Genomic DNA, 18,595 nt, shown 5'->3' on the forward strand with positions numbered 1-18,595 from the left:
TCATAGTCACGCCCTCAGCCCTATACTTACCCTTGAAGTACCTACCCGCATCTTCTTCATTTTTGACACTTCCCATGCATAACAAAAGACGAGGTTGTAAGGTTTCAAACATGGATCCAAGACCCATTATCCACATAAAAGGGATATAAATACTATGATCACATCATTTAAATCTCTTGCATCACCAAAATACCTCTCCACCACTTATCCAGTCGCCATTGATGGATCACATCTATCTCATACATTTTATAACTTAGCCATCAAATACGCACCAGGACTCTGGGTAATTATAGAGACAAGATTTATTTATACCATAAATATTTCAACAAATTCCACTTTCTACGATGAGTTCAATCTTCACAAAAGTAGGATGAACAGCACCTGTTTCCACTAGGATCCATAGAGCGTGAAAATCTTAATGATGACCACCAGAAAGGTCAGCACGGTTGATATCACAGATTTTTCAGTGTTCCAATACAAGTTCTACCCAAATCCATAAAGAAAGACATACGCATAGGAAACTACAAATTGAAAGCAAGTCTATTGAGATAAATATTGGACATCAATTGTATGAATCTTTAAGGCATAACTGCAGACATTCTTCAGACATTCTTCAAATTCATAGAATGACAACAAAGTATGGCTACGTACAATCCATTCGGTTTTATGAACCACTCATGAATAACCTCACAAGCCATTTGAAACCAGATGACAATTTCAAATAGCTTTGATCTACAAACAAGGCTGTGAGACAGAAAGTTAAAATCGAAATACATGAAGTAAATCCTCAATAGATATGAAAACATCCCATGGTAGTGAAGTCAATTAGCATTAGTTATTAGGGCTTTCATGCACAGACTCATCTCTGATCGATGTGATCCCAATTCATATTTGGCAAAAAATACGAAAGCTGATCTTAACAGTCATATTATTTTTCTTTGTACCCCTAAAAAGAAAAATGAACATGAAAAACTAAATTAAGCTTGGAGGCTCACATTTCCCAATCGGTATACAAAGCAACAGCATGTCAAACTTTCTAATTCACATATGCATTTAAATGAAATTGGATGAAATACCCCTAAATAAACACATACTTCTATGCCCAATGTTTCACAAGGCAGAAAACGCTCAATGAATGAAACTGAGAGGGTAACAGCCAGGAAGGCCAGGGGTCTCCAAAGGGAGGAAATGGGGTGCAAGTGTCAGACAGTTGTTATCTGTCACTTCCGAGGCAGGAGGAAACAAGCTGTTATCTTTTTTCCCCTTCTTGATACAAATTTAAACAGAGATTTTCTCTTACAATTCTGTGTTGCTATAATGACACCTGGTTCCGCCTGAACTTCACTTTTCTCATACTTTGAGCTGACCAAGGCATTTTTCTCATGGAAAGGTTTGCCTTAAGCTATGTGAATGTACTATGTATTTACCCTAGACTCTATCTTCAAGTAGGTTCTGCCTAAAGGCTCAGAACTGACTTGACAAACCAATATGCTTTACTCATACATGGCTCTCCTGATCTATGTGAATGAAGCTATCCATTTGCTCATATCAATCGTTTTATGGCCCAGGATGACTCACCTGGTGCCACGGTCATCTCCATATATCTTGTGGGTGAGGGGTCTGCTGCCATTCCTTTCTCTAATGAGTAGACTGCTAGTAGCTAGATAACATCCAGCCAAAGATGAGTAGGGGGGCACTCTTTCTGCCCCCTTCTGATGTCTATGTCAGAAGCTTTCTCTCTTTTATACTTTAATAAAACGTTGGGACACAAAAGCTCTGACTGATCAACCCTCATCACTGGCCCCGGGTTGAATTCTTCCTCTAAGGAGCCCAAGAATTCAAGCATCTTTCATGGTTAGACAACAACCTTTCCAAACAATGGTCTTTTCAAAAAAAAAAAATGATGATAAGTGATGAGTATGCATATGTCTACGAATGAAATGGGACCTATATGTCAAACCACATAAAAATATATCTTCCCTCAACATACATATAACACAACCAGGCCTTCACATGCATCGATTCTCCAACTATCAAGTCATACAAATATGGATGTAAAATATCACAATACATTCCAAAGTTTAAAAGTGATGGATATTGACTTTCGCCCGCTGGTGCTTCTTTTTATGTCATCTCCATTATATTAGCTATGACAACGAATCATGTGCTGTGCGAAGTCACTTACATTGTGTCCAACTCCTTGGGATCATATGGACTAGGCCCCACCAGGCTCCTCTCTCCATGAGATTCTCTAGGCAAAGATACTGGAGGGGGTTGCCATGCTCTCCCTCAGGAGATCTTCCTGCCCCAGGGATGGAATCCATACCTCCCATGTCTCCTGCATGGGTATGTTCTGCATGTTCTTTACCACTAGAACCACCTGGGAAGCCCCAAGACACATGAACATCAGTGGATTTGGGGATCCACGGGGCATATACAGAACCATTCCTCCAACAAAACTGAAGAATGACTTTAAAATCTCAAACAAAACATGAGTATATGTGTTCACAAACTTCATGGAGCAAGGGTTTCTTCGATCTGAAAACTGGCATCGATGAAGGACTGTGTGAAGAATACTTCAAAGTCTATTTGGCAAACACAGCCTACGTTGGCTATATTTAGTCCTCAGTTGAATGGAATGTCATGAGTACTGGTCATTTCAAATAAGTAGCCTATGACGCTGTTTACACTTATTGGGACGCGTGGTATACCACATTCACACATTTCAGTAGCATTGGTGCAAAAACGATACATTTCTCAGGGGAAGCTTCTACATGGACTCCTGGGATCAGAGCTCTAACTCATACACACATACTTTTCCTTTTAAAATGATCCTGCATGATAAGCAAACAAAACACTGGATGAACACCTAGACGGTGAGCTCTGTACTAAATGATTTTAAAGCCAGTAGATGGAATGAGCTGATGAGGAAGACTACAAACGAGTCATCTTCTTCAACTTGGTCAAACCGCTCATAGTCATACAAGTGAATGAAAAGTTGAGCCTGTTGTCATTAAATCTGTTTAAAAGAAATAGAATAATAAAACAAATTAGTAACTCTTATTTTCTTAATAAACATTGTATTATTTCTGCACAGCTTTGTTACTGGCATGAATAGAATATCTACAATAATAACTTGTCACAGTGAAATGGATTCACATTCGATATCGATTCACATCTATAATTGATGCCATAGCTGTTTGATACTATTGCTTGAATGAATGCAACTTATGTGACTTCACAAACTACAAACACGACTAACATAATAGGTATTAAAAAACCTTGAGTGACATGAGCGTGAAGACTTAGTAGAGTTGCTCTCAAGAATAATGATACTATTATTCGCTCTAGCCATAGTACTGGAATCTGTACATTAACACCCCTGCAAAACAAAAGGAAAGGATAGAATAATAATAAAGGAACTTCATAACTATATTCCTACTGTAAACATTCAACACTATGTTTTCTTTTAAACTGACTTTCATATTTGGTCTACTGTAACCTCTTCTGTGTTCATTTTATGCTAAACTTATTGCTAACAGTAAAATTACCATACGAGCTCTAATTAATTTTTTTTTTTACTTGCAAAGCTACTGATAGAACCAAAGGCCAATATCTACATCAAACAGGAGAAACGGAATGGAAACTGTAAACAATTTTATGGAAGAACATTTCCGTGCTCCTATTCAGTCAAATGGGCATTCAAAAGGATGTGATTTTTCTGAAAGTTTATTTCAGAAACTTGGAATTGGATGACTGCAAACAATAAAACTAACAATATATTGATACATAATATTAATAATATACAGTGGGTCATTCTTTTTTTATTCTGCCACAGCTAACAGACAGAAAGTCAGTTGTCATAACTACTACTAACATAAGACCCTCACCGATAAGTGAAGATATATAGGAAAATCCATAATAGCTCTAAAAACCATCAAAGATAAAATGGTAATTAAAAAATACACTGACAGTTTAGCTGGTATAAGAAACAGGATGATTATGAAAGCAAAGCCAACAATCATGGATAGGCCATGGAAGCCCGTGGCTGTCACCAGTGTTGACTTATATCCTTCATCTGAGGTTGTTAAAAGCGCTTGGTAAAATCCAGAGGTTTGCAGCAGTGGTAACCTCCTGAACAGACTGAAATAAAAAGGGTTTCCAGAATATCCTGATGATTTCCATCTACTAGGCTGTGATGAGCTCAAGCAATGCATACTCCAGAGGACAGAAGACAGACAGGTTGGGAACACGTCTACTGCACTTACGGAGAAAGGGAATGTTGCTGCTCAGCCTAGTACAAGTGTAGAAGCAACACCTTGGTGATTTGACCTTTAAAGACTCGATACATATGAGAACGACTGGTATGAATAAACCTTCAGAAGTGCTTTCTCAGACCTCCTCCCATCATAAGCACAAGCATAATGAAAACACTGAGTTTTCATGGTCTCACCCAAAATAAGACTCACTTATGGCTTTGCTTTGAGAATAGTTGAACTACTCATTGTTCAAGAGAAATGATCCTTTCTTCTCTGAAGATTTGTGAATCATTCACAGGGTGTGGTGAATAAACTACTTAAGGGTCTAATACATAAAAATGCAATAGGCTAAGCACAGAGATGTTTTTCTCCCTTTCTCAAAGGATGGAATGGAACATTTTGTATTTGCACTGATTTTATGTCTTGACTTCATGTACAATTATATACTGATTTTTTTAGTTGACATACAATAGGACTAAAAATATTGATATAATACTGATAACTCATGTTGGTATGTGTGGTTGTCACATAGGATTCACAGGAGATTTAAATTCACAGTTGTCAACGTAAAGGATGAATGCTATTTAGCTTCTTCGTGAATCTAGACCACGAATGAAGAGTTTTCCTCAACATATTTCACTGAGAGAAATACAAGGATGATAGGCATAATACTATGCTTCGACTCATGGATATCTAAGCATTGCTCACAATACAGATCTGATTTTCAACATCAGGGTTCTTTCAGTGTCCTTGAACAGCATTTGTTTTTCTGTATACAGAAGAAAAAACTCATGAGTATCAAACTGGTTCACATAAAACATGTGTATGAATTGTTATCTTCCTGAACCAGGGATCAAACCCACATCACTTCCCCCTCCTGCACTGGTAGGCAGATTTTTTATTTATCAACTGTGCCACCTAGGAATCGACATACATTTCAAGGACCACTGCCATCAGCTTCTACTGTTCATGACCAAAGTAGGAGAAACAACATTGGAAGAAGTACTCATAAGGGTACTCATAGGAAGTACTCATAAGTCAAGGAACTGTTATACTGGGTACTCTCGTTGTTACTGGGACAAGTCAGTTCCTCCGATGATGATGGGTATAACTGAAAAATTATTACAAATGCATGGGCTGCGATGTCTACGTGATAAATGTGTTCCTCTTATACTATTGCTTCAGGGATGCCTACTTCAGCATGAAGGAATGCACTTCAAGGGATGCCCGCTATTCCAGCTCAAGCAACAGATAGTGAAGTGCAGATCATTGTCCTTTGTTGAAAATAATCAGCACTTTGTCAACATAGGGAACATGCCAGAGGAACCCTTGGGATGGAACTCTAAAAACAGGTTGGGCCCTCTTTTTGCCAAGCCCTGCGATAAAATACAAATCAGAAAAAGAAAAATAGCATCGGTTTTGTCAGGACTTCCTCATCTTTTCTTTCTTGGTAGCAGGAAGCAGACATTGAGGCCAGAGGACTGCAGGATTTCATTGTGAACTAACGTTGGGTGGGGTGGAAGCTCATCACTCTAGTAAGAATGTGGTTCAAAAAAATGGAATTTCATTCACTTCATGGACATAGAGTTCTATAATCCTTCATTAAGGAATTCAATAAGCTATATTTCCTTACACCTTCACAATCTCTTGGTTTACGAGAACATCAATTGCTAGTCCAGCACTTATACAATGAGTGTTACAGGTAGTATGAATGTATAAATGATGATGAGCAATGACAGGAAGTTTATTTAATCTCTGTTTGAATTCTTGATTTTTTATATAATTTTTTATAATATCCTTACAGATGTGAATATTTTACTGACATGTATAAATACACGTTGAGTAGTGCTATGATAACTCATAGTGTTGGCACAATAAATATCATGGTTACTATGTGCTTTTCATATATTCCTTTTGAGATTCTCTTCCATTATACATTATCATAAGATATTTAATAGTTTCCTAAACTGTACAGTAGGTCCTTGTGGCTTCTTTTATATATAGTAATGTACTTGTTAATAATTCAAACAAAAACTGGTACACAAATACTCATAGTGACATTCACAATAGCTCAAAGGTAGAACTCATTCAAGTGTCCGTTGGTGGGAGACTGAATATGCAACACAAGGTATATTCAGAAGCTTGAACGGTATTCCACCATACGAAAAAGTACATTAAATGGTGCTGCCACTCTGCAAGACATTACAGAAATGGCTCCAAAACAAACACATGGAATAAATACATAGTTCGATTCCAATTCAAGCTATGTACCCAAAAGGATTGGGAAAGGGGGCTGAAAAAATGGATACTTCTTCCGTCATACTCACAACAGCATGATTCACACTGGCAAACAAACAGAAGTGATCTAAGTGTCCATGGCAGCCAATTCCATAAACAAACTGTGGTATACACACAATGGAATCTGATTCGGCCCTTCAAAGTCAGTAATTCTGACAATGCGACAATGTGGACAAACCTTATGGTCATTAGATCATGTGAAATAAACCAGACCAAGAAAAGACAAACGTTCTGTGATTCCACTCATATGAGATATCCAAACAAGTCAAATCTGTCAGAAATAGCAGAGAGTGATTCCGACCGATCGAAAAGAGTTCATGTTTCATGGACCTCAGTTTCCCTTGGAAAAACTGACTTCCCGTGATATCTCCAAAACCAATTAGACAAATAATTGGAAGCTATATCCAGTCAAATGAATGTAGACATAATGTTATATACAGTGTACACCAAACTCACTCAAACTTCTTAACAGACAAAAGGCAAAACTGTATCTATGGTACCTCAGCTTAGCTTAAAACTGTATCTACAGTACCTCACTTCTGCTTATAAAATTTAACAACAACAACAACAACACACTAAAGTCTATCCAAAAAAGGATATAAAACATATATAACATTAACTTTAAAGAATTAGACATTTAAACTGTGAAAAACCTTATTCACAAAACTTAAACACAAGCCACAGGAAAATATATTTATAAAATACATATCTGATAAAGGATTGTACTCCAAATATACCAAAAAATCTAGAACAATCTCATAAAAAATGTATACACCTAAACACCTGTCCTACAAAAATATAAAGATAGTAAATAAGCCTATCAAAAAGACTCAAAATCACATATCATTAGGAAATTACAAACTAAAATAACAGTGAGGTAGCACTGCACACCTATTAGATCCAGTAAACTCAAAAAAAAAAAACGGGGGTAGGGCACAACTTCTCCGGTGGCTCAGTGGTAAAGAATCTGCCTGACAATGCAAGACACTCTAGTTTGATCCCTTACCCCAGAAGATCCCACATGCCACAGAGAAACATAGCTGGATTTTTCCACAGCTAAACAAAGCTCACCTGTGACCTGAATACTATATGGCTAGCACTCACTAAACAGCTTTGAAAACGTCCAGACAAAAAGTATCACATGATTATATACAACAGCTCTACTTGTAATAACTAAAAACTTTCAAATATCAGGATGTCTTCAGTAGATGACAGTGTAAACAAATGGGGATACATCCAAAGTGAAGGGGAGCAAATGCTACCACAAAATATACCACCTCAGCATGATAATTAGTGGGACCCAATTAACTTTTTTTTTTAGAGGACACATGATCATCTCTGAAACCCAAGTTCAAGACAGCTCTTCTGTGAGTCACATTTACCAGAGAAATCTCATTTCAAAGGAATCCTCTCTATATGCCAGATAGAAGGATGAGACACAGTCTTTTGAAACTCTTTTTTCTTTTCTATCGATAGGGAAAGCTAAGCCGTAAATCTGCACAACAACCATACCCTTCCTTTCCTTTGGTTGTATCTGTAAAATATTTGTTTCTTTTTTAATTTGGCTGCGCCAGGTCAACCTTCATTGAGGTAAGCCAGATATTTAGCTACAACATGCAAATTCTCCTTGGTGGCATGGGAGATCTAGCTCTTGGATCAGGGAATGAACCTGGGCCTCCTTCTTTGGGAGTGTCCAGTCTCAGCCACTGGACCACCAGAAAGTGCCTGTTTTGTTTTCAGATGAAGATGGAATCTAAGGTGATATCTTGGGCCATTTCAGTCACTGACTCAGTTTCCTGAGTTTCTCCAAAGCACGCACAAGGTGCACATTATTAAACTGGTTTGCAAAACAAGAAAAGGTTGTCTGCTACAACACTGTATGCTTACAAATATCTAAATGGTAAATGGCATATTATTTATTTTTAATTACTATGGGGGGGGGGGGAAAGAATGCAGGATTCATACATGTTACCACATGAATAAATATTAAAACCATCTTCAGTGAAAAAGAAATCCACATCGAAAAGGCCACCCAGAACCCTTATTCACCATGTCTGCTTTCAATCCATCAAGTTTGTCCAAATAACTGAAAATCTCAGTAACACTCTAAATAAAGAAAAAAGGATGAAGATGGAAACAAAAGATATATTCATACACTTGAACAATTGCTAAAAGTGGAAGTGGGGCAGTGGATTACATTATAATGTAGGTACCATATGATTTCCTGATTTTGGAGATTATGTGCTGGTTCTGCAGAAGGTACCCATTTTGGATAAAACACATAGAGTATTTTAGATGATGTGGCAAATGCTAGCACTTGTTCCCATTGCTAGGCATTTTCTGTACATTTTAAATGACTGGAAAGTATACTAGGTTTCAAAACAACCATGTCAATACCACAAAAGAAATTTAGCGCAGACAGGCAGGAAACTTTCTGATACAGGCCAAGACTTACCCAGATGAAGTTCAAGGGAAGCTGGGATGCTCACTGCCCGTGAAGGAGTCCACGTGGAATGAAGAAGTAGTGTGGGAAGTCTATTAGTAACCACCATGTCTTGGGTCCTCCGGATGACCTACTGCAGGAGAAACAGATCTTACAGATAAAATGTTCCACATCACTTCACAAAAAGTTGTTAGACTACATTCAGTAAAGCTGAATCATTTTGGATTAATTTACAATCATAAAATACTACCCTTTACAGTCCAAAAATCACTTGCATTTCTATACACTAATAACAATCAGGAAAAAAATATTAAGAAAATTCCACTTAAATAAAACATCTAGCAACAAACTTAATCAAGAACATAAAAAACCAGTAGTCAGAAAACTAGAAGGCACTGATAAAGAAACCAAAGAAAATACAAACACACAGAAAATTATTCCACGCTCATGCACTGGAACAATGAGGAATTAAAAGGTCCATTCCAACCAAAGTCATCAACAAATACACGGACTGCAATCACAAAATAATATTCAATGGCATTTTTCACAGAAATAGAAATATTCCTAATATTAGGCTGCTACTGTTGAACAGGACCTTAAACGGCCAAAAAGACTCTGAGAAAGAGGAACACAGCTGGAGGCATCTTCCTATCCCTCTTCAAACTACATCACGGAGCTGTAGTGACCACCACAGTGAGGAACTGGCAGGAACACAGACACATGGACTCCAGGAGAGAATAGAGAGCCCAGAAACGAACCCACCTGTACATGGTCAGTTCCTGAAAATCAAACCAGGAACGAGCGAAGAGGAAAGGACAGTCTTCTCAAGAAACAGTGACAGGAAAATGGCCACCTACACGGAAGAACATCAGTGTTCATCCTCTACATCATCTAACGCAAATCTAACTGAAAACCCACCGCTTTGCACACGGAGCTCTTTCCCCCTGAGTCCTCTGAGATGGACCTCCAGTCAGCCCTCAGCTGGACACAGGAAACGTCTACTCCATCCTCATTTTTCGCTCTTGCAGCGCCTCCCTGCTGGTGGGCACTGAGGCAACCCTGCTCCTCTCAGCCTGGATGCAGCCCTGTTATCCAGAAGCCTGAGCCCTGATGGTCCTGAGGAGACAAAGCTCCCGCCAGCTGCTCACGGAGCAGAGTCTAAAGGCAAAGCGTCCTGCGCCCGCGGGTCAGAGGGGCCTTTGGCGCCCCCTGCGGGCCACAAGAGAAGAGCGGGCAGCCCGGTGCTCACAGACCTCAGAGGGCTCACCCAGAAGCAGCTCTGCTGTGAGCACTCAGACTGGAAGCCCAAACTGAAATGGAGCAGAATAGCTCCATGACCCTCCGCAAAACATGGCTAAGGAACAATCAGAGCCTGCATGGAATGCAGCCATAAAAAGGAACACATTTGAGTTTGTTCTAATAAAGGGGAGGGAAGTCAGTCAAAGAGAGAAAAACATGGAATCTAGAAGGATGGTACTGACGAGTCTGTTCACAGAGCAGCAATGGAGGTGCAGACATAGAGAACAGACTTACAGACGAGGGTGGGGAACAAGAGGGAGAGGGTGAGATGAATGGAGAGAGCAGCATGGATGCAGGTACACCTACATTTGTAAATAGACAACCAATGGGAATTTGCTGTATGATTCAGGGAACTCAAACTGGGGCTCAGTAGTAACCTGGAGAGGTGGGAATGCGTGCGAGGTGGGAGGGAGATTCAAGAGCAAGAGGACATAGGTACACCTATGGTTAATTCATGTGGATGTATGACAAATCAAACCAGTATTGTAAAGCAATGATCAATCAACTAAAAGAAATAACTTTAAAAAAATATGAACATAAACACAAACTTTGCAACAAGGTAACTCCATTTAAAAAACTATAGAATTTTAGAAAACTGCAAAAGTTCTACATGACCGTTGGTCTGGTGATCAGGTCTAACATACACAAAACAAGCCAACTTACCAAATTATGAATATAAATTATTTAAAACATTGCCTTTTATCATTTCATACATTTACCCTGTGGAGGACCTTACTCGAGAGAACCAAAAACAAACTGTTAAATGAACCACGGACCACCCACCCTGGCCAGGCAACAGAGAAAAGAAAACACTTGCAGGAATCATCTTACAACAGGAGGTCCTGGGAAGGAACAAGGAACGAACAAGCTACCACCAACCAGAATTCTGGAGAGGTCAGGAGATGGGAGGCTCCAGTTCAGAGGTCCTACCAACCTCCCAGGATCCACTTCGCTGGAATCCATCTCAGCTGAGTGATGCGTGTGCCCCCAAGAAGGATCCCAATTCAGAATGCCTGGCAAGAGACAAACCAGAAATGAGCCCGATGACCATAAAACCTGAGACTGTGAGCCACGTGACAGAGTGGTTCTCTCCGTTTCCCTCACCCTCCTGCCCTCCACCCTGGCAGCCCTTCCCAATAAAGCCTCTCGCTTGGACAGCACTCCTCTCCTCAGACAACTCATTGCCCAGTGTCAGACAAGAACTCACTCTCAAGCCCTGAAAGGGATCCCCCTTCCTTCATCAAAAGCAATATCCAGGAGAAAATATCTTCAAAACGCTATCTTGCAGAGAAGGAAATCAGAGAAGGCAATGGCAGCCCACTCCAGTACCATTGCCTGGAGAATCCCACGGACAGAGGAGCCTGGTAGGCTGCAACCCCGGGGTCACTAAGAGACGGACACGACTTCACTGAGTGGCTTCACTTTCACTTTTCACTTTCATGCACTGGAGAAGGACATGGCAACCCACTCCAGTGTTCTTGCCTGGAGAATCCCAGGGACAGAGGAGCCTGGTAGGCTGCTGTCTATGGGGTCGCGCAGAGTCAGGCACGACTGAAGCGACGCAGCAGCAGCAGCAGCAGCAGCAGCAGCAGCAGCAGCAGCAGCAGCAGCAGAGAAGGAAATGGCACCACCTGCAGTACTCTGGTCTCAGAAATCCCAGGGACAGAGGAGCTTGGTGGGCTACAGTCCAAAAGCAGGGCATTTCTGATGGGAGGAAACAGTCCCAGGGAAGCTGAGCTGCTCACCAAAGGCCCCAGAGCTTTGGATAGCACACCAGAGCTGGGGCTGAGGATTCCCAGCTGCCATGCCTCTTGATCCTGGCCTCTTTCACTAGATACATGTGTGGAAAACTAGTCTAAAATATGCCCTGGTGGTTCCATAGTAAAGAATCCACCCCCCGGTGCTGGAGATGCATGTGCGATCCCTAGGATGGGAAGATCCCACATCCTATGGAGCCCGTGTGCCACAACAGCCGAGCGAGCCTGTGCTCTAGATCCTGGAAGCCACGATGCCGAGTTCACATGCTGCAGCCACTGAAGCCCGTGAGCCTGTGCCCCTCAACAAGAGGAGACACTGCAGTGAGAAGCCTGCAAACCACTAGTTATGGCCCATGCTCACCAAAACTAGAGAAAAGCCCACACACAAAGAGGCAACACAGCCAACAATCAATAAAACTGTTTTCCTAAAACAATGCATATCTGACAAAGAAACTGTATTCGAATTGTCCAAGAACACTAGAGCAAACAAGCCCATTCATAATTGGTAGCGACTGAAATAGACACCTGGCCACTGAGGGTATACTGATAGTAAACTATCATACAAAAACATACTCAAGATACTGGTGCAATGCATGCAGAGCCCCCTTTGAAAGACAATCTGACAGTTTTTTTTTCAGTAACCACGTGGGACAAGCACTGAATTCTGTGTATGACAAGCGGTGGAAGCCAGGTATCTTACCATTGGAATGCAAAGTTACAGATAAACAAAAGGAAACGTTACAATGTCCATGTCGTGGTGGATCAGGTTGGAGACATCACAAATTACCTTTAACTGAATATGTTCAAAGGTGAGCTGGAATACATGGATATATATATATATATCCATGTATTGTCAGCTGAGCATATTGAGCTCCTACATGTATGTTTTAAATATCATTCTCTAATAAAAGGGAACAGGAAACATCTCCAATGGCCCGGTGGTAAAGAATCTGCCTACCGATGCAGGGAACACGGGTTCAATTCCTGTGTAGGAGATTCCACACGCCCAGGGGCAACGAAGCCCTTGAACAGCTCTTGAAGTTTGCATGCTCCAGAGCCCAAGTTCTGCAAACAGAGAAAGCACTGCAATGAGAAGCCATGGCACAGCAACTAGAGGGTAGCCTCTGCTCACTACAACTAGACAAACGAGCAATAAAGACCCAGCACAGTCAAAAATAATGTAATGTTTAAAAAAAGGACAGTTCTTTGAAGAAATGACTGAGACTAGGGGTGAGACTGTAAATATATGAGACAGGGTCATCTTAAATTATGAGAAATTAAAGAAACTAAAGACAACTATCAAGCTGTCCAAACTGATACAAATGAATGATGACACAGTGTTATCTGTATACACCAGCAAATAACAATCTGAAAAGGAATTTAAACAAACGATTCCCTTTCAGTCATGTCAACATTAATAAAAGACTTTGCTATGGACAGAATGAGGATAACAAGACTGGCACACTGGAAATGATACATGATTGCTGAAAAATACCCTAAAGACATGGACAGATATGCCATAGCGATGAAAAGGCTTCAGTTGGCAATACCATGGAATGCATCTTCAATCTGAAATGAAGATTCAATATGAATTTCAAAAGGCTGAAAGGTGGTTGCTAAACCACAAAAGATGCCAGCATTCTTGGACTCCAGAGGAGAATTCAATCCAGGGCAAGTGACGAAGCTTGATGGCTCAGAGGTTTTCTGTTAAAAAGTTTTATTAAAATATAAAAGAGATCGAGAGAGCTGCTGACGTAGACAGTAAAAGGGGGAAGAGTACCCCCTGCTAGTCTTTAGCCAGATGTTATAGAGCCACTAGCAGTCTGCTAATGAAAGAAAGACAATGTGTCAGAGAATGGCACCAGGCCCCTCACCCACAGCATGCATTGAGATAACATTGGCAGCAGATGAGTCATCCCAGGCCATAAAATGATGGACATGAATCTTGAAGAAAGGCAGATTTCCAAGCAAATATATAGTTTCATTCACATAGATTAAGAGAACAAGGTATGAGTAAAACATACTGGTTTGTCAAGTTTTTTCTGAGCCTTTAGGGGAAACTGACCTGAAGACAGAGCCTTGGGTAAATACATAGTACATTAGCATACCTTAAGACAAACATTTCCATAAGAAAAATGCATTGCTTAGTTCAAGGTTTGAGGAAAGTTAAATTCAGGTGGAGCCAGGAGTGGTCATGGCAACACAGAAATTTCTGAGAAACCTTTTAAATTTGTATCAAGATGGAGAAAAAAAAATGCAGCACTCTTTTGTCTCCTCCGGCCTCTTAAGAGAGAGAAAAAAACGTCTGACACTTGCAGTCTATTTTCTCTGTCTGGAGACCCCTGGCCTTCCTGCCTGTTATCCTCTCCAGGCCTGTAGGAAGCAATACACTAGGCTGCTTGGGAAAACCGCGCGGGTCTGAGCTTTATGCAAAGGGGTAAAGCAGTAAAACCCTTGGCCCCAAAGGCGAGGCTTTTCTGCGACCGCCATTTTAGTCGGCTCCGAGACTGCAAACAAAGAGGGCAGAATACATGGTTCCCTGCTCCGCCCAGTCCGAGTTCCCTTACCTGTGGCCCACAGCCCTGCGCTCTGCTCGCTGGATGCCAATCGACGGGGACCCAGGAGCCCACGAAACGAGCATTCCCAGCTGCAATGGCGAGCCCTGAGAGCCCTGGCCCCCGACGCGCCGCCATGTTCATCCCGCCCCAGACCCGCTCACGTGAGCCGCGCTCCTGACCAGCCGCCCAGGCTCGCCCCGCCCCCGACGCGCTCACGGTGCGCCCCACCCCCACGCCCCCTTCCAGGACAGGCCCGCGGGACCGCGACTGCCTCCAGGTGAAACACAAGGACAAGCAAATCCACCCCACCGAGACAATCCAAGCTTTTTCTCAGCTGATCTGTCTATGATTTAGGGATAAAACTATGACTATAGAAAGCAAAGATGACCTAGGACAGCCATGATAGTCTATAGAGCCAGACCCTGGCGGGCAGAGGCTTGAAGAGGGTCCGGGAGCTCTGTCAGAACAGCAAGCCTCTGTAGCGTAGCGGTTAGGTGCGCTGGTGAGCAGGCAGACGATGGTCTGTAAGTCAGGAGTTCAAGTCTGCAGCTTAACTCTTTTGCTCTTAGGGGGCGGGGGACAGCAACAGGCGGGACTTAGACCAGAAACGTTTATTTTTATTTTAGAGGTTTATTGTTTAGCTTAGGGTTAGGGTTCGGGCAACCCCCCAACTTGTTCAGGTTCGGGTTCAGGGTTAGGGTTAGAATTTGGGGATCCCCCCTCTTCTAAGAGTTCGGGTTTGGGTTAGGGTTCATGTCAGGGTCAGGGTTCGGGTTACGGTTAGGGTTAGCATTAGTGTTGGGGTTACAGCTTAAAGCGAGCCCTAATAGGGCCCATAGTTCTTTATTAGCCTGCCCTGGTGGGCCGAGGCTTGAAGAGGGTTCGGGAGCCCTGCTGGAAGCAGCAAGCCTCTGTAGCATAGGGGTTAGGTGGGCCACTAGGCAGGTAGGCTATGGCCTGTAAATCAGGAGTTCAAGTCTCCAGTCTGACCTTTTCGCTTTTCAGGGGCAGGGGACTGCAAGAGCCAGGGCTTAGACCAGAAAATTTTTTTATTTTAGAGGTTTATTGTTAAGCTTAGGGTTAGGGTTCGGGCAACCCCCCCCCCACTTGTTAGGGTTCGGGTTCAGGTTAGAATTCGGGGACCCCCCTCTTCTTAGAGTTCGGGTTTGGGTTAGGGTTCATGTCAGGGTCAGGGTTCGGGTTACGGTTAGGGTTGGCATTAACTCTAGGGTTACAGCTAAAGTGAGCGCTAATAGGGTCCATAGTTCTTTATTAGCCTGCAGTGGCGGGGTGAGGCTTGAAGAGCGCCTGGGAGCAAAACAAAACCCAGTAATCCTCTCTAGCGGAGCGGTTAGGCTGACAACCAGTTAAACATCCAACTTGGCTCTGTAGGTCAGGCATTCAAGTCCCAGTTTTGCCTCGTTTGCTTTTAGGGGGTGAGGGACAGCAAGGGGCGGGGCTTAGGCCAGAAAAGTTTATGTTTATGTTAGAGTTTTATTGTTAGGGTTAGGTTTAGGGTTCTGGCATCCCCCCAACTTGTTAGGGTTCAGGTTCAGAGTTCGGGTGCGGGGAATCCCCTCTCTACTTAGGGTTCGGGTTCAGGGTTCGTGTTTGTGGTTTGGGGTTCAGCGTTTGGGGTTAGGGGTTCGCGGTTCTAGTTTGAAGTTTGGGGTTCCGATTAGGGGTTCAAGGTTCAGCTTAGGGGTTTGGGGTTTGGGGTTCGGGTTAGGGGTTCGCGGTTTGGGTTTGGGGTTTGGGGTTCGGGTTAGGGGTTCGCGTTTCAGATTTGGGGATCAGGTTATGGGTTCTCAGTTCAGGTTCGGGGTTCGCAGTTCGGGTTTGGGGTTTGAGGTTCAGGTAAAGGGTTTGGGGTTCGCGGTTTGGGTTTGTGGTTTGAGGTTTGGGTTTGGGGTTTGGGGATCAGGTTAGGGGCTCTCGGATTGGGTTAGGGGTTCACAGTTCGGGTTTGGGTTTGAGGTTAGGGTGAAGGGTTTGGGGTTTGGGGTTCGCGGTTTGGGTTGGAGGTTTGGGATTCGGGTTAGGGGTTTTGGGTTTGGGATTCGGGTTATGGGTTTGGGTTTTGGGGTTCGCGGTTTGGGTTTGGGTTTGGGGTTCTGGTTAGGGGTTCGGGGTTCGGGTTTGGGGTTTGGAGTTCGAGGTTTGGGGTTCGCGTTTCAGGTTAGGGGTTGAGGGTTGGGGTTTGGGGTTCGCGGTTTGGGATAGGGGTTCGCGGATTTGGTTAGGGGTTAGGGATTTGGGGTTTGGAGTCTGGGATTTGGGTCAGGGGTTCGTGGTTTGGGGTTCCAGTTATGGGTTTGGGTTCAGGGTTGTGGGTTGGGGGTTTGGGGTTCGGTTTTTGGGTTTGCAGTTTGGGTTACGGATTAGGGGTTTGGGGTTTGGGTTTGGGGTTCGGGAATTGGGATTCGAGGATTGGGGTTGGGGGTTCCGATTAGAGGTTCAGTAAGTGAGATTTGTGGATCGGGGGTCAAGATTTGAGGTTTGGGGTTTGGGCTTCAGGGGTTTGGGTTCAGGGTTTGGGGATGGGGGTGTGAGGTGCAGTTTCGAGTTTTGCTGTTCAGGTTAGGAGTTAGGGGTTGGGAGTTCGGGGTTCGGCTTAGGGGTTTGGGGTGTGCGGTTTGGGGTTTGAGGTTTGGGGTTCCGGCTAGGGGTTTGGGGTTTGGGGTTCGGATCAGGGGTTTGGAGTTTGGGTTTGAGGGTTGGGTTTTGGGGTTTGGGTTTCGGGGTTTAGAATTCGGGTTAGGTGTTCGCAGTTTGGGTTAGGGGTTTGGGGTTTGGGTTGGGGGTGTGGGGTGTGGGGTACGGGTTAGGGGTTTGGGTTCAGGGTTTGGGGTTCACTTTATGGGTTTGCGTTTCCGGTAAGGCATTAGGGGTGTGCGGTCTGGGTGTGGGGTTCGTGTTAGCGGTTTGGGGTTGGGGGTTCGGGTTCCAGATTTGGGGTTCGGGGTTTGAGTTATGGATTCGGGGTTTGGGCTACATGGTTCGGGGTTTGTGGTATGGGGTTTGGGGGTCGGGGTTTGGGTTTGGGGCTCGGGTTAGGGGTTCGGGTACGAGTTAGGGGTTCACGGATCGGGTTAGGGGTTTGGGGTTCGGCCTTTGAGGTTCGGTTAAGGGGTTCGCTGTTCTGGTTAGGGGTTAGTGACAGGGGCTTCTGTTTTAGGGTAGGGGGTCGCAGTTCAGGTTATGGGTTAGGGGTTTGGTGTTTCGTTTTCGGGTTATGGTAAAGGGTTCAGGTAGGGGATTGGGTTAGGGGATTCGGGTTCAGGTTGGGAGTTCGGTGCTTGGGGTTAGAGATTTGGATTCGGGAAATGGGTTGGGGTTCATGGTATGGTGTTCGAGTTAGGGGTTTGGGGTTCGGAGTTTGGGGGTTCTTGTTCTGATTAGGGGCTTGGGGTTTGGGGTTCGGCTTCGGGGTTAGAGGTTTGCGGTTTGGGGTTGCGGTTTGGAGATTGGAGTTTGGGTTTGGGATTAAGGGGTAGGTGTTTTGGTTTGAGGTCGGGTTAGGGTTAAGGTATCAGGTTTCAGGTTCATTGTTTGGGGATTCGAGCTAGGCATTCAGTTTACAGGTTTGGGATATAGGGTTTTGAGGTCAGGGTGGAGTTCCGGGATTGGAGTCGCGATTAGGGGCTACTGAGTGCCGCAGAGGCAAGGGCTCCAGCAGTAAAAGCAGGCTGCGAGAAGCTGGGAGACGCTACGGGCGCCTTTCTGGCCTTAGCTCCACTCCTGCCTTGCCTTTGCACCTAGGCCCCAGGCGTCCTTGGGAAGGGCTTAAGGGCCGGTGGCTTGCACACTGTCAAGGGCTCCAGCAGGGAGAGCTCTGTGAGAGGGAAGGGAAGGGCAAGTGCAGGGCTCCTCCAGCAGTTGCTTGGCCGCCCAGACTCAGCGCCGCACGGAGTGCACCAGGCTCCCAGGGCCCCTGGCTGGGGTCTGCAGCCCCGCACACCTGGAGGCTGATTCCCTGGG

The 18,595-nt window shown here is 43.7% G+C and overlaps 1 long non-coding RNA gene across 1 annotated transcript; it reads right to left on the reverse strand.

The window, feature by feature from the left end:
* Nucleotides 1-278: 278 nt before the first annotated feature.
* On the reverse strand, nucleotides 279-14,775 carry LOC138446829 (uncharacterized). Its single transcript, XR_011259564.1, has 5 exons — nucleotides 14,624-14,775; nucleotides 13,015-13,121; nucleotides 11,179-11,312; nucleotides 9,013-9,133; nucleotides 279-3,019 (listed from the first exon to the last, which is right to left on the reverse strand). It is a non-coding gene; the product is annotated as an uncharacterized lncRNA (long non-coding RNA).
* Between the last annotated feature and the right edge of the window lie 3,820 nt (nucleotides 14,776-18,595).

This window comes from Ovis canadensis, chromosome 10 (assembly GCF_042477335.2).
Source record: "Ovis canadensis isolate MfBH-ARS-UI-01 breed Bighorn chromosome 10, ARS-UI_OviCan_v2, whole genome shotgun sequence".
NCBI lineage: Eukaryota > Metazoa > Chordata > Mammalia > Artiodactyla > Bovidae > Ovis > Ovis canadensis.